Source organism: Trichechus manatus, unplaced genomic scaffold (assembly GCF_000243295.1).
Source record: "Trichechus manatus latirostris isolate Lorelei unplaced genomic scaffold, TriManLat1.0 scaffold00077, whole genome shotgun sequence".
In the NCBI taxonomy this organism is placed as follows: domain Eukaryota; kingdom Metazoa; phylum Chordata; class Mammalia; order Sirenia; family Trichechidae; genus Trichechus; species Trichechus manatus.
Window position 1 is genome coordinate 8,771,887 of NW_004444013.1, and position 13,700 is coordinate 8,785,586.

The window sequence follows — 13,700 nt, forward strand, 5'->3', positions numbered from 1 at the left end:
CATCTATCCATCTATCATCTATCTGTCTATCTATCCATCTATCTAAAGTACTCTGCATCGGAAGGTAAGAGGAACTAAAATGAATCTCATTTTATGCGGGCAAAGAACTTTTTATTATAGTTTTTTTTTTTTTGTCTTTTTAATTTTAATTCTAAAACAACATGTCTTAGAGAAGGACCCCAATCTAAACAGCTAAACAGACACAAAGGAATAAAGCACTTTCTGCTTTCAGAAGTTTATACATTATATAAGCATGTGTGGACCACCTACTAGGTGTGAGGCACTGTGTTAGGAAGTTTTTTTGTTCATGACTTTGTTTTTTCCCACTTCAGTGGTTCTCAAAGTGTGGTCCCCAGGGTTGTGGCATTAGCATCTCCTGTTAGCTTGTAAGAAATGCAAATTCATGGACCTGGTCCCAGACCTACTGAATCAGACTCTGGGAAAGCAGAGCCAACAGAGAGAGAAACGCTTCCCCTAGAGTTAGCACCCTGAATTCAGACTTCTAGCCTCCTAAACTGTGAGAAAATAAATTTCTGTTTGTTAAAGTCACCCACTTGTGGTATTTCTGTTATAGCAGCACTGGATAACTAAGACAGAATTTGGTACTGGAGAGTGGCGTGCGGACGCAGTTTTGGAATTGGGTAATGGGTAGAGGCTGGAAGAATTTTAAGGTGCTGAATAGTAAAAGCCTAGATTGCCTTGAAGAGACTGTTGATAAAATATGGACATCAAAGGCAATTTCGCTGAGGGCTCAGAAGAAAGTGAAGAGAACTACAGAGAAAGTCTCTATCATCTTAGAGAATATGCATGGCACCAGCAACAGAATGTTGCTAGAAATGTGGACATTAAATGTGCTTCTGGTGAGGCTTTAGAAGGAAATGATGAACGTGTGATTGGACAGCGGATGAAGGGCAATGTTTTTTATGCAGTGGCAAAGAACTTGTCTGAATTATGTTCAAATGTGTGGTGGAAGGTAGAACTTGCAATGAACTTGGATATTTGGTGGAGGAGATTTCCAAGCAAGATCTTAAAGGAGCCGTGTGGTTTCTCCGTGTCACTTATTTATTATGCCAGAGGAACGAGATGGACTTAAAAATGAACTGTGCAAAATGAAAACAAGACTTAAATATTTGGAAAATTCTATTGTACAAACTCAGGATACATGTTCTAGAATTTTCACCAAGGACATGGCTACACAATCTTTGGTTAAAAAGATTAAGCCTGTGACTGATGGATGTAACCAACTACCACAGCAGAAAACCCTATCAGCTTAGACTGAAGGGGACAGAACAGGACAAAAATGAAAGAAAGCTGTTTGCCTCTTGGAATTCTACAGGCAGAAACAGGCCAGAGGAATTATATCTGTTTGTCCTCCAAGAAAAGAAAAGGACTATCCCTGGAGAAGTTTGGAGATCAACAGAACTGTTTGAAGGAGCATGGGAAGCAGGGCCGTCTCAGTTTCAAAAGGTGGGGCCAAGGTCTCCTAGATCTCAAAGTGTGGAGCCACAACCTTCTAGGTTTAAAAGAGTCAGTTCACCAACAACTCGGTTCCGGAGTGTAGGGCTGCCATGCCCAAACACCAAAGCTGAGGGGGTGGGGTTGCCATGCCCAAGGGGCAGGAGAACAGAGCCTGCTATTCAGATAGACTAGAAGAATGTGGCCACCGAAAGCCGCTGGAGCAGAGCTGCCATCCCAGTGGAGCTGGAAGGCGAGGCTGAATCCCAGGGCCAAGGGGCCTCCACCCAGAAACCAGAAAGTGTGGCCAACGCCTAGCGTCCAGAGGGCAGGACCCTTGCCCAGACGATCTCAGAAACAGTGGATTATTTTCAAGACTTGAGAGCTAATGTAATTTGTTCTGCTGGGTTTTAGACTTGCTTAGTGCCTGTTATCCTTTCTTTTCCTCCAATTTCTCCCTTCAAAATGGAAATGTCTACCTTGTGCCTGATCCACCACTGTACTTTGGAAACAGATAACTTGTATTCTAGATTTCACAGGCTCACAGATGAAGAGGAATTTTGCCCCAGGGTGGAATACACCTAAAGATGATAATCACCTGGGGATCTTTTTTAAAATGTAGATTCACATTCAGTATATCTGGAGTGGAATCAGAATCACCTAGGGATCTTGTTAAAATGCAGATTCTAATTCAGTATATCTGGGGTGGAATCATTAGCATAGCCTGGAAGCTTGTTAGAAATGAAAATTACTCAGCAGGGATTCAAAGTGGAATGAACCGGTTCAAAGCCCTGGTTTTCAGAAAGCATCCTTCCTTTCCTAGGATTACTCTTCCTACATCTTTTAAAACAATCCTTTAAAATGTTGACTACTGAGAGCTTTTTCTTCCTTGATTCAAATCAAATCAATAGACAATGCCAGATGCTGAGGATATCACGGTAAGCAAGACACCTGCTTTATCCTCAAGGCACCCACAAGGTAACAATAAATAATTAATTACATTACAGTGGGGTAGGTACATATTTTACTTAGAGATGCTCATGTCAGTTCTACTCAGTCTCAGAACGCATTAAAAAATCAGGTTGTGCCTACTTTTTTCTCCTTGTAGGAAATGTTTCAGATACTACTCCATCCAAAAGATTTATTTGGAGAAAACCAGTTATTGAAGCTGAAAATGTGAATTCCTTTGGCATCCCATGTCAATTAAAAGATCTGTCTGGCTTTTATTTTGCTGCCGAATACTAAATCATGGCAAATGTTAAAAATACAATTTCTACTGAAATATGGAGGCAGAGAAGACAAATAGTAGAGAGCGTTCTTATTTTGCTTCCAGGTAAAAAATAGAGATGGATTTTCTTAACACTTTATTTATGTGTATACAGCCTCATTCCACAATGAAATACTGAGGCAAGAAAGAGCTGGAAGTGTTCTTGGAAGAGATGCTGTGGTTTCTAGAACCATCCCTGTCCTGGCCCTCCACCGCATCCCTCAGGAGCTGTATCATCAGAACACAACAGAGTCTGGGCACAGAGCCTGAGGTGCCCCGGCTCTGGCTGACTCTGCTGGGAAATGAGCCTATGGGTTACCTGGGGCTGCCCTGGCACGTCTTATAGAGACAAAGACCAGCTGGGGCCCTCTTATGGTGTGCTGTGGCCACGGACTCTGGGACTAGACTGCCCCTAACATACAAAATCTGAACTTCAATGAAGAATAAACTACCCAAAGGGAACTGTTGTAAAATTCCAAGCTGACTACAATGTGCACTTATTAGTGACAAGGGCTCTGGATTTCCTTGAGAAAACATGGCTCATACTCCTATTCTCTGTTAAACACTTGGCCTGCCCTGCATCCCGATGAGAGCCATCTCCAATCCTGGGCGAGTAGCAGCTTATGCTGCCCCCAGGACAGCAGCCTCCTCTCCCAGCCACTTCACCAGGAGGGAGGTGAGTGTGGTGGAATGGAGGGGGTCCAGGGTCAGATGTCAGGGTTTCCATGCTGCCTCTGCCAATCACCAGCCTTGGTACGTCACCTCCAGTCCTCAACTCTCAGTTTCCCCCTTGGTGGATGGAGGTTGTGATGATCACCAGACAATGTTACATGAAAGCCCTTTGAACCTGTAGGGTATGTGCTGGCAATAATTTATGAGCCCTGTTAGCCTCTGCAGCACACGTCCCCACCACATGAGCACATGGAGAGTAGCCACCACTCGGTACAGAACGTGAGGCAGTAGCACAGCATTGCAGTGGACCATCCATTCCCAGTCCTCCAGGGAAATCATGGGGCCACTAACGAGGTATCCCTAGGAGGCACTGTTTGGCCAGACCTGATCCTCAGGCCATTCGGAAGGCCACCTTGAAGGCCACGCATACACATTTTTCTTCATGGTCGGCCTTCACTCTGATTCCCAGCCTGAAGTCTTACTACCTGTGATGGTTAGGGACAGGGAACTGGTATCACATATGGGCACAGACACCTCTGACTTACATAAGAAAAAAGACAAGAGGGCCCCTAAAGAAGAGAGCAAGATGAACCGATAAACAACATATGGTACATACATACAATGGAATACTATGCAATGATAAAGAATAATGATGAGTCTGCGAAACATCTCATAACATGGATGAATCTGGAGGACATTATGCTGAGTGAAATAAGTCAATCACAGAAGGACAAATATTGTATGATACCACTTTTATAAAAAGTCAGAAATAAGTTTACACACAGACAGCAACGTTCGTTGATGGTTAGCAGGCATGGGAGGGGAAGGGAGGGAGAATCACTCACTATATAGTAGACACGTTAATTCTGGTGAAGCGAAAGGCAATACATAATATGGGGGAAGCCAGCACAACATGACCAAGGTAAATGAAGACACTGATAGGTATGCAAGTATAAAGGACAACTATGGTAAATGCTATAACATACAATTCTGCAACAACAGTAATAATGACCAAAAATTTGTGAGTGGTGACATAGATAGATATATATGCTATATAGGTGAAGGAGGGCATATAGGAGTACATGTATGTGCATATATAGGTATAGTTGTGGGTATTTGTATGTGCTGCATATACAGGCAATCCTCAGCTTACAAATGTCTGACTTCCGTACAACCCATAGAACCAACTCCCATAAAGCCTATTGTATTGAAAGTTTGAGGTACATACAACGGTTTGTAATAACAGACAGGTGCTACTTTGTGGTAAGCATCAGAACATTATTATTATTACTGTAATATAATGTTAAAGATGTTTTAGTGTATCTGGAATGTTTCTTTAATTTTTTTTATGCATGGAAAGTTACACTACATACCATATACTAAGACAAACATTTGACTAATTGACGTTAGATACGAATTGTACCTAACTGTTCCAACTTAAACTTACAAATTCAGCTTAAAGACAGACTTAGGAATGGAATTCATTCGTAATCTGGGACTGCCTGTAAATTTATATATTATATATAAAATAGAGCACATAGGAGGCAGGTTATGGAAACTCCTTAGACATATCTAAACACCTCGTGGGACTGAGTTACTGGGCTTAAAGGCTAAGCACCATAGTCTTGGGGGACATCTAGGTCAATTGGCATAACATAATTCATAAAGATAATGTTCTACAACCTGGTTTGGTGAGTAGCATCTGAGGTCTTAAAAGCTTGCAAGCAGCAGTCTAAGATACAGCTATTGATCTCTTCTTGTTTGGAGCAAAGGAGAGTGCAGGAAACCAAAGACTCAAGGAAGCAATTAGTCCACAGGACTAATGGCCCACATGAACCACAGCCTCCTCTAGACTGAGACCAGAAGAACTAGATGATGCCCAGCTACCACTAACAGCTGCTTCAACAGGGACACAATAGAAGGCCTTGGTCAGAATGGGAGACAAACGTAGAACAAAACTGAAAATCATAAAAAAGACCAGATTTTTTGGACTGATAGACTGTAGGAACCCCTGAGACTATCGCCTGAAGACATTCTTTTAACCTGGAACTGAAGCCACTCCAGAGGTCACCTTTCAGCCAAATAATAGATTGGCCTATAAAATAAACAATAACACCCATGAGGAAGGTGCTTCTTGGAACAATCAACTACACAAGACCAAATGGGTAACATTTACACAAAAGCAAAGATGAGAAGGCAAGGGGGTGGGGCAAGGAAACTGGAGGGATGGAAATAGGGAAGACAATGTGGAAATTGGGGAGATAGCAAGCAATGTCATGGAAAAATGTGTATAAGAATTATTGAATGGGAAACTAATTTGCTGTGTAAACTCTCACCTAAAACACAATAGACTGTTCAAAAAAAAAAAAGAACAGAGTAAGATGTCCTGAAAACGTGTCTTCCAAGGGCAGAAAGAATGAGAACACATGTGTGGCCTTAGGGCCACAGTGAGCAGGCAGGGCACCCACCAGGGTAGGCACTAAAGACAGAAAGGGACCCCAATGTGATTTTGCATGAAAACTGCCCCCCCCCAACTCTGCTTATCCTAGTGTTCTCAGAAAACAGGTTAGTCCTAGAGCAAACGGGTCTATCCTTTGTCCTGTGAAATGATCTATAAACACACTTTGTAAGCAGCCCTCAAATGCCCCTGGAAAGAGGAACTCGGGAGCCCATGGAGAATTCCCGGCACCTGAATTTAGAAATGGGGCTGAAATGAACGTGAAATGCACTCATGTGATGGAGAAGTAAGTGATGCCATACATTTCCAAGTCTTGTGCAGTTTTCAGATAATTCATCTCAGCTTCATCCCTGTAGAGCAAGTCAGTGAGTATGCTTGTTGTTCTAAAAGTTTAGGGTCTCTTCTCCCTAATTTTGTCTTAAAGTTAATATTTTGCCCTCAATAATATGAAAATCATGTGTGTCTATATATTACATATACATATACAAATACATATACATGTATGTAGCCCATGGGTGGTGCAAATGGTTGAGTTTGGCTGCTAACCAAACAGTTGGGAGTTTGAGTCCACCCAGAGGTACCTTGGAAGAAAGGCCTGGTGATCTACTTCCAAAAAATCAGCCTTTGAAAACCCTGTGGAACACACAGTTCTACTCTGACACATACGAGGTTGCCATGAGTTGGAGTAAACTTGACAGCACTGGTATATATGTATATGTGTGTGTGTGTATGTGTGTGTGTGTGTATGTGTGTGTGTGTGTATGTGTGTGTGTGTATAACCCATTAACCCGTTGCTCTTAACCACTGTGCCACGAGGGCCGCATGCCTAGAATGCTGAGGAATTTTTAAAAGGCATATAGGTCTTTCTCACAAGATTTGGTACCTGGGGAAAGGAAAGATTTATACCACATGAAAATACAATGCCTAACAAAAAGTAACAGGATAATACCCATACTCCTACAAGGAAGACTGGTTAATACGACTATTATTCAAATTCACACACCATCCACTAAGGCCAAAGATGAAGAAATTGAAGATTTTTACCAGCTTCTGCAGTCTGACATTGATCAGACATGCAATCGAGATGCATTGATAATTACTGGTGATGGAATGTGAAAGTTGGAAACAAAAAAGAAGGATCAGTAGCTGGAAAATATGGCCTTGGTGATAGAAACTAGGCCAAAGATCACATAACAGAATTTTCAAGACCCATAACCTATTCTTTGAAATACCTTTTTTTCAACAACATAAATGGTTACTATACACATGGATCTTGCCAGATGGAATACACAGGAATCAAATCAACTCCATTAGTAGAAATGGATGATGGAGAAGCTCAACATCATCAGTCAGAACAAGGTCAGGGGCCAACTTTGGAACAGACCATCAATTTTTCATATGCAGGTTGAAGCTGAAGAAAATTAGAACATGTCCACGAGAGCCAAAGTATGACCTAGAGTATATCCCACCTGAATTTAGAGACTATCTCAAGAATAGATTGGACTCTTTGAACACTAATGACCAAAGACCAGACAAGTTGTGGGATGACATTAAAGACATCATACATGAAGAAAGCAAAAGATAATTAAAAACACAGGAAAGAAAGAAAAGACCAAAATGGATATCAGAAGAGACTCTGAAACTTGCTTTTGAACATCTAGTAGCTGAAGCAAAAGGAAGAAATGATGAAATAAAAGAGCTGAACAGAAGATTTCAAAGGGCAGCTTGAGAAGACAAAGTACAGTATTATAACAAAATGTGCAAAGACTGGGAGTTAGAAAATCAAAACAGAAGAACACACTCAGCATTTCTCAAGCTGAAAGAACTGAAGAAAAAAATTCAAGCCTCAAGTTGCAATATTGAAGGATTCTATGGGCAAAATACTGAACGACACAGGAAGCATCAAAAGAAGATGGAAGGAATACACAGAATCACTGTACCAGAAAGAATTGGTTGACATTCAACCATTTCAAGAGGTAGCATATGATCAAGAATTGATGGTATTGAAGGAGGAAGTCCAAGCTGCACTGAAGGCATTGTAGAAAAACAAGGCTCCAGGAACTGACGGAATACCAGTTGAGATGTTACAACCAACAGATGCAATGCTGGAAGTGCTCACTTGCCTATGCCAAGAAATTTGGAAGACAGCTACTTGGCCAATTGACTGGAAGAGATCCATATTCATGCCCATTTCAAAGAAAGGTGTTCCAACAGAATGCATAAATTATCAAACAATATCATACACAAGCAAAATTTTGCAGAAGATAATTCAAAAATGGTTGTAGCAGTACATCAACAGAGAACTGCCAGAAATTCAAGCCAGATTCAGAAGAGGACGTTGGATGAGGGACATCATTACTGATGTCAGATGGATTACAGTTGAAAGCAGAGAATACCAGAAAGTTGTTTATCTGTGTTTTGACTACACAAAGGCATTCGACTGTGTGGATCATAACAAAGTATGGACAAGATTTTGAAGATGGGAATTCCAGAACACTTAATTATGCTCACGTGGAATCTGTACTTAGACCAAGAAGCAGTCGTTCGAACAGAACAAGGAGATATTTAGTGGTTTAAAATCAGAAAAGTTGTGCATCAGAGTTGTATCCTTTTGCCATACGTATTCAATCTGTATGCTGAGCAAACAATCCGAGAAGCTGGACTATATGAAGAGGAATGCAGCATCAGGATTGGAGGAAGACATTAACAACCTGTGATATGCAGATGACACAATCTTGCTTGCTGAAAACAAAGAGGACTTGAAGCACTGATGTAGATCAAAGACTACAGTCTTCAGTATGGATTGCATCTCAACATGAAGAAAATAAAAATCCCCACAACTGGAACAATAAGCAACATCATGCTAAATGAAGAAAATATTGAAGTTGTCAAGGATTTCATTTTACTTGGATCCCCAGTCAATGCCCATGGAAGCAGCAGTCAAGAAATCAAATGACGCATTGCATCGGGCAAATCTGCTGCAGAAGACCTCTTTAAAGTGTTAGAAAGCAAAGATGTCACCTTGAGAACTAAGGTGCGCCTGACCCAAGCCAGGGTATTTTCAATCGCCTCATATGCTTGTGAAAGCTGGACAAGAAGTAAAGAAGACTGAAGAAGAATTGATGCCTTTGAATTACGGTGTTGGCAAAGAATATTGACTATATCATGAACTGCCAGAAGAATGAACAAATCTGTCTTGGAAGAAATACAGCCAGAATGCTCCTTAGAAGCAAGGATGGTGAGACTTTGTCTCACATAGTTTAGACATATTACCAGAAGGGACCAGTCCCTGAAGGACATTATGCTTGGTAAAATGGAGGGACAGCAAAAAAGAGGAAGACCCTCAACAAAATATGGTGGTCTTGAAGATACTTACTCTTGGAAGCAGCAGCTACTCCTGGGTGAGGAAGCCCGTCTCCGGAACGTTAGCTGTCATCGCCTTACTGCAGAGAAATGAGGCTGAGGTGAGAAGTGGGTGCCCGGATGGCTTCTGCTGACAGGCTTTGCTAAGTTCTGCCTCCAGAAGGAAGGGTGTGTGGAGGGTCAGAAATCAAAGTTAATCCCTGATGGGCATGCTGGTCTATTCGGGCTGATCTCTGCCTCCTGAGCATCACTCTCTCAGAGCAATCTCCTTTGCACTCTCCCAGAGCAAAGGCCTTCAAATCCTATTGAATGCAACGCCAATAAGAAACACATTTACATAATGACCTTATACACACATGCACGCATACGCACACACAGGAAACGCTAATAGAATTTCCGTGAACTGACTGATATTTAGGCTTATTACATGTGCTATCCACCACTCATCTGTCAGTCGTACTGTGGTGTTGCTGTGATGCTGGAAGCTATGCCTCCAGTATTTCAAATACCAGCAGGGTCAAAAATGGTGGACAGGTTTCAGCGGAGCTTCCAGACTAAAGCACACTGGGAAGAAAGGCCTGGTGATCTACTTCTGAAAATTAGCCAGTAGAAACCTTATGGATCAGAACGGAACATTGTCCAATTTGCTTGCTTTGGACACATCATCAGGAAGGATCAATCACTTGAGGAGGATATCATGTTTGGTGAAGTAGATGGCATGGGAGACCCCTGGTGAGATGAACTGGCACAGCAGCCACAACAATGGACTGGAACATGACAGCAGTAGTGAGGATGATGGAAGACTGAGTAACATTTTGTTCTGTTGGACACATGGTCTCCATAAGATGCAGTCGACTTTATGGCAACGACCTCTCTATGGTATCTACATGTGATATACTCTGATATTTTCTATCCTATTAATGCTTTTTAAAAATGCTGGCATACCTTTTAAAATAGATTTTATAACCCACCGGTGAGCCACAGCCCGCAGTGTGACCAGCTGTCACAGAGGGGGGCATCCCACACCCGAGTGTGCACAGAAACTCACCTTCACCCAGAGTGCTCCTTTAAAACACAGATTCCTGGGCCCCACCCACAGAGATCCAAATTCCATAGGTCTGGGGACAGCTAGAAATTGAATTTCTCATAAGTACTCAAGGTGACAGTGATGCAGGTACCCTGCTTTGAGAAACACGTACTAGAGCACTAACCTACCACCATGTCCCCTGGAAACTCAAATATTCAGAACCCATTGGTGTCCGCAATCCACCCACCTCCCTGGGCAAGTCTTAGACAGTGACTTCACTTCCCTGAGGCCTTCAGTGGTGACTTCTCCAGCAAATAAGGACTTGGTTCAGTTCACACTCATCTTCCCCTGAACATTGTAACTCTCTCCAGACAGCCTAAAACTCTGTCATCCCACCTTCACTTGGACGGCATACGAGGTCAGCAAAACCAAGGCTTCAGGAAAACAGTCGATTTCTTCACTGAGGTCCTGCTTCTTGATCTGAAACCCAAAATTATCCTCAGTCAACTCAGTCCCAGGATTTGACAAAAGCACCAGTAACCAAATATATGTAAACAGGCTTAGGTCAGGAGGCCAACACAAGCACAAAGAGTTTCTTTCCTGCTCCTCTTTTTAAAATTTCATTTAAACGTTTTAATTGTTTTAGTGTTACATAGACAGAGATAGCGACAGAGACAGAAAGAAGAGATAGAGACATCAGCAAAGCATATTAAATGGCTCAGAAATGGAAAACTTGGAAAAATAGCACATTCGCCAAAAACTGATGGATGATGGACAGATAGTTGTTAGCCACTGTCGAGTCGGCCCCCAACTCGTGACGACCCCATGCACAACGTAACAAAACACTGCCTGGTCCTGCACCATCCCCATGATCAGCTGCAAATCAGACTGTTGTGATCCATAGGGTTTTCACAGCTGATTTTCTGAAGTAGGTCTTCCTCGTCCATCTTAGTCTGGAAGCTCCACTGAAACCGGTTCAGCATCATAGCAACACACAAGCCTTCACTGACAGATGGGTTGTGGATGCACCTGAGGTGCATTGACCGGGAATTGAACCTGGGTCTCCCACATAGAAGGTGAGAGACCTACCACTGAACCCATAGATAGACATACATATATTATGTATAAACAAAAAAAACCAAACCAGTTGCTGTCCAGTTGATTGCAACTCATGGCATCCCCACATGTAGTAGAACTGCACTCCACCGGGTTTTTGATGGCTGATTTTTCGGAAGTAGATCACCAGGCTTGTCCTCCAAGATGCCTATCGATAGACTGTAACTTCCAACATCTCATTTAGCAGCTGAGCTCGTTAGCTGTTTGCATCATCCGAGGACTCCTATTTTGAACTAAGACTCCTTAATTCTGTACCTGTGCTGTTATTTTTAAAAATATAACTTGGAGTGTTTACTTTTATCTTCACTGATTTTCACCTTGTTGGTTCCTATCTATCAATCTTCATTGATTTATTCATTCAACAAATATTTGTTGGGCACCTACTGTGTAGCAGGCACTATTCTAGGTACTGGGGACACAATACCAAAAACCAAACCCACTGCTGTTGTCTTAGTTATCTACTGCTGCTATAACAGAAATACCACATGTGGATGGCTTTAAAAAACAGACATTTATTCTCTCACAATCTAGGAGGCTAGAAGTCCAAATTCAGGGCACCAGCTCCAGTGGAAGTCTCTCTCTCTCTCTGTGGCTCTGGGGGAAAGAGCTATCAATCTTCCCCTGATCTAGAAGCTTCTCAGCGCAGGGACCCCAGGTCCAAAGGAGGCGCTCCACTCCCAGTGCTTCTTTCTTGGTCATATGAGGTCCCTCTCCTCTCTGCTTACTTCTCTCTTTTATATCTCAAAAGAGATTGACCCAAGGTACAACCTAATCTTCTAGATTGTGTTCTGCCTCATTAACATCATAAAAAAAACCCATTGCCATCAAATTGATTTTGACTCATAGCGACCCTATAGGACAGAGTAGAACTGCCCTCTAGGGTTTCCAAGGAGCAGTTGGAGGATTTGAACTGCTGACCTTTTGGTTAGCAGCTATAGCTCTTAACCATCATTAACATCATAGAGGTTAGGATTTACAACACATAGGATAATTGCAGCAGATAACAAAATGGAGGACAACCACACAGTACTGAGAATCATGGCCTAGCCAAGTTGATACACATTTCAGGAGGGCAAAATTCAATCCGTAACAGCCATCGAGTCGATTCCAACTCATAGCAACCCTAGAGGGCAGAGTAAAACTGCCCCATAGGGTTTCCAAGCTTGTAAATCTAACCGCCAAAAAATCTTTCTCCCACAGAGCAGCTGGTGGGTTTGAACCGCCGACCTTTCAGTTAGCAGCTGAGAGCTTTAACCACTGTGCCACCAGGGCTCTTTGAGGACACAACTCTGAACAAAAAAAAATCTGCTCATTCTGTGGTAGGAGGAGACAATTAACAACATAAATATATAAAAATATAGTATTTTAGCTAGTGCTAAGTGCTAATGATGCTCACCCAGATTCATTGCACAACCTGGCAATGGAAATCAAGACCTGCCTGGTAGGAGTATACTGAGTTTAGCATGCTGGTGGCATAGTGGTTAAGAGCTACGGCTGCTAACCAAAAGGTCAGCAGTTCTAATCCACCAGTCACTCCTTGGAAACCCTATGGGGCAGTTCTACTCTGTCCTACATGGTCGCTATGAGTCGGAAACAACTTGAAAGCAACAGATTTGGGTTTTTTTTGGCCCTCATTGCTGTTGGCCCAGCACATGGTATAAGAAAAGGCCATTGTCTGTTCCTGGCCGGATGCTCCAAATGTTCTCCTTGCTTTGAAACGGTTCTACCTTACAGATGGAGTAAAGAAGGCAGATGCGAGAATTCTCTACATCTCAAATGCACCCACTCACGCAAACATATGCTCAGGCAAAATCACGTTTCCCTGTGCCATGGGTATTCTTTTGTTAATAGAAAAAATTTAAACATATTTTTCAAGATGAATAGAAATAACCGCCACATCCCAGGAAGATCAGACAAACCCTACAAATGAGAACAACAAGAAAAGCAGGATGAAATATGAAAACATCTGTCTGAAGGTGTTGGAGAGCTACCAGGAAGTACAATGCACAGTTGTGAGAGAAGAGGAAACGAAAAGGGCACCAAAGAGGCTGAGAAGTTGAGCAGAGCTTTGACAGATTCATAAGATTAGCCTAAAAAAACAAGCAAAAAAAAAAAACCCAAACCCATTGCTGTCAAGTCAATTCCAACTCATAGCGATCCTATAGGACAAAGTAGAACTGCTTCATAGGGATTCCAAGGTTGTAATCTTTACAGAAGCAGACTGCCACACCTTTCTCTCTCTGAGTGGCTGTTGGGTTCAAACTGCCAACCTTTCAGTTAGCAGTCCAGCGCTTAACCACTGCACCACCAGGGCTCCTTTTCATAAGGTTGTTGTTGTTGTT